Source organism: Pan paniscus, chromosome 15, assembly GCF_029289425.2.
Source record: "Pan paniscus chromosome 15, NHGRI_mPanPan1-v2.0_pri, whole genome shotgun sequence".
Lineage (NCBI taxonomy): Eukaryota > Metazoa > Chordata > Mammalia > Primates > Hominidae > Pan > Pan paniscus.
The window spans coordinates 24,840,132-24,843,944 of NC_073264.2; positions in this window are offsets into that span (position 1 = coordinate 24,840,132).

The window sequence follows — 3,813 nt, forward strand, 5'->3', positions numbered from 1 at the left end:
AAGTGTTCTCCCAAGGTCTTGAGGCCACCCTGGTTTGGGGACACATCTGGAGTCCCCACCCCTTCCCTAATGCTCCTGATAGAGTGGCCATCATCCAACCTGCTCACGCAATGGCAGTGATTTTCCCCGCCGCCTCAGGCAGATTTTCACACAGAACCCCAGTTCAGCACTCTCACATACAGACTTGACCGTGTCTGTGCCCATCTTCAGCCACACATGCAGATTTTTCTCACTTACCCACTCCAGCTTGCAGATTTCTTTTCTACTTTCTTTTGTGTACATGGATGCACACACTTGCACATCCACATTTGCACACATAGGCTTTTGCCCTCCCCTGCTACCCTCTGCTCCTGGGGTGGGGTGGGCAGAAGAAGATGGTGCTAATCCCAGGGCCTGAGAGAGGAGGGGAGTGGGTGAGGGGCTGTCCCCTTCTGCCTCTCCGGGCTGCCAGAGGGTGCAGGTGCCTGGCAGGCCTGGGGATTTACACCATCTGGTCCCCAGGCACTGCATTCCATCGGGGTGGGGCTCTGCCGCCTGCCCCCTCCCCAGGCAGAATTTTGTTGCCCCTTTCCAAGCCCTCCAGGGCTTATACTCACATTCCCTTCTTTGTGGGTGTCCTCAAGCACCCTAGGCCCTCAAGGCCCCGCTCCCCATCCTCCAATGCTGCCATCTCTCAGAGGCTGTAGGTGTCAGGTCTTCAGCAGGCTGTTCCTGTTATGACTAAGTGGACATTGTGTTCAGGAAACAAAGCCAGACTCCCCTGCTCTGGCTTTCCCCCCACCCTCACACCCAGGAACACCCTCCCAGCCCCCCTCCCACCAGTTTACTGTCACCTCTCAATATAGCTCCAGGGTGTGGAGGTGGGTAGGACGACAGGGGTCAGCTTCTCTGGGTAGGAGCACTTTCCATTAAGATGTGGCCTCTCCCCTAGCTCCCTAGGACGCTGCCACCCCATTCCTGGGCTCAGGAACACACCTCTCTTTCCAGAGCATTTGGACCTTTTCTCAATGTCCTTGGAGGGACCTTAGTTGACCCCACATCCTCATCTCCTGCAGGTGCTTATGCCAAATCATTACCCCCAGGGGATGCAGGCCACCTGTCCCCAGCTCTAGGTTACTCGAGGCCCCAGAATTCGAGCCGGGGGGTTAGCCCATGGCCAGTGCGTCACTGCTTGGTTCCCATAGCTCTGGGGACATGATAAGGAGCTGAGAACGCCAGGTCAGTCTGGGTCGGGGTCAGGTGACAAAGACCAGGCTTTGTCCTCAGGGAACCCTGTGCTCTGAGCAGGCCTCACTTGGTATAGGTGGTGGTGGCAGGGCAGCGGGGAGTGGAGGTGGTGGGGGGTAGTCCCCCGCTCCTATGGAAGGAGGAGGAAGGAAGGTGTTCGCTCAGCCCCAGGCCCTGCCCCTGTCTGCTCCGCTGTACCGTCCTCTCCCTTCCCCAGGCTCCTTCTCTCCCTGGCTCTCACATACTGCTCTCCGTCCTCCCTAAGCTGCCTTGCACACAGCTCCTCATTCTGCTGGGAGTCCTGGAATATAAGGACAGGGATGGAGGCTTCGGCCACAGGTGAGGGTGCCAAGGAGGCAAGGCTGGCCTCCCTGGCACAGGTTGCCTGTCTTCTGCCTGGCTCCCCGTTGCATCTGTCTCTATGTCTCACCTTCATTCCCTCTGCCTGCTTCTCCATCTCAGAGTGGGGCCTGCCTCCGATTCTCCCTGGCCCACGTCTCCACCCGGCTCAGGGTCTAACATGAGGCTCTGCCCTCTCCGAGCTGGCCTCTTCTCTCACCCTGGGCCTCCACATCTTGCTCCAGGCTCTTCCTCCTCCTTCTCTCCAATCTCCTTGCGCCTTCCTGACTCTCCTTGCATTTGCAAGTGACCCAGGATTCTTTCCTTCACTCGGGATCACCACCTGCAGCTCTTCAAGCTTCTCCCTCCAAGGCTCCCTCTCTTTTCCTCTCTCCCCATCCCCCTCAGCACCCCTCCTTCTCCCTGGCTTGGCTCTCAGACCTCTCTCAACCCTGCTGTCTGCATCCAGCCCCCGGCCATTCTCGTAGGATCTGTATCTCTTGCGGTCTCTCTTGCTCTGGTTGCTTAGGTGCCCTGGGTCTCTCTGCATAGCTCCCTTTTCAAGGGTCCTCTCCTTTGTTTCTAGTTATCTCTTCATTGCTGTCCAAGTCTGTTCCTAGCCAGAGGAATGGCCCTAGGGATCTCGGCCCAAGCCGAGGTTGTGCCACTGCACTCCGGCCTGGGCAGCAGAGTGAGACTCCGTCACAAAAAAAAAAAAAAAAAAAAAAAAAAAAGGCTGAAAGAATCCTAGAAATCACAGAGAACTGAATTACCTTGGCTTCTGGGGCTGTGTGGTTCAATTGAGCCGGAAAAATGAAAAGGAAGCATCCCTGGTTTGAGGGAGCTCTGTGTGGGTTGGCCTAGGGAAGGAGAATGGAGGTGGCTACGAGGAGAAAGGTGGCGGTGCCTGCAGATCTTTCTGGGGCCTCCTCATTTCCTGCATCTTTTTTCCTTGTCTCTGTTTCCTCTGGTTACCTTGTCCTGTGGTTGCTCAATCTCTTTGTCCACTGCCGCCCCCTCAGGTCTTTCCTTGTCCCCTCCCTACCCTCTTTTTCTCCTCTGCTGTCACCTGCTATTGTCCAGTACTGGTTTCTCCTTCTCCGGCTTAGGGCCCTTGGCTCTGGCTGCCGCAGTCCTCAGAACTCTGAGCTCAGAGCTGGGTACAGAGCAGGAGTGGGCTCCGAGTGGGTGTGTTGGTGGGTTGGGGGAGATCCAGTCCAGGGCTCAACCACTGCTTCCCAGGTTCCCAGTGGGGCCGACAGCCCCAGTGCCTCTCAAGCCCCTGACCTCTGTGGCCCACAGTCCCAGGCCTGCCTAAGCAACCCAGCTGTGGCAGGAACTCCAAAGGGGCTGAACTTGTTTAGTTGGAGGGGACTTACTCCTTCCTCCACCTCCCAGCCCTCTCGGGAGCCATCCCTTCCCTCCCTCTCCCCAGAGTCCTGTTCACACATAACCTTCCCCAGCCCCTCATCTGTCTGCCTCCCCTCAAGATGGCTTGCCATAAATGGGCCAGGAGAACCCCATCTTCCCACAAGCCCAGAGGACAAAGGGCTTGGTAATGGGAATTACAATGGGAAGAAATGAGTGGGAAGAAGGGAGCACCCTGGGCCAAGGGGGCTCGGCACCAGGAGGAGCTGAGGAGGACGGCAGGTGGGCTGAGGGTGTGTTTCTCCCACCTGTGGTGGGCAGGGGGTATGCTGGCTTCTGGCGGTGGCTGGAGAGGGTGGTGGCTCTATTTAAAAGGGGATGCAGGCTACAGCTGTGAATCCTTGTGTACTCTCAGAGACTCGCCTGGGACTGGCACTTAGGCAGCCATTGCCTCACCTGGCCCAGTGGTTCACACTTCTGCGGGCTCAGAAAGGGCACTGGCCAGCACCCACACCCCGAACCGTTGCCCTTTGCCCAGCCCTGGGCAGTATCCATGGTGGTGGGTGGGGCAGGGTTGACGGAAGCTGGGGTGCAGGTCCACAGTAGATGGGCTCAGGGTGCTCTAGGTGAACTTTAGGGGTCTCCCTAAATCTCCTTTAAATCCTGGCTGGACCAGGGAGAAGGCTGGGAGGAGAGGTGTCGCCTCTGCTGCATTTGGCTGGTTTGGGGGAAGTGAAAGGGGGTTTCAGTGCTGCTCCACGAAGGCCTCCTAGGCCAGGCCTTTGAATTTGACCCCACTCCCCTGCATTTCCACCTCCCCTAGTCCAGACCCCATCCCCGGGTCCTCAGGGCAGTGAAGAAGAGTCTGGAGTCAGGATC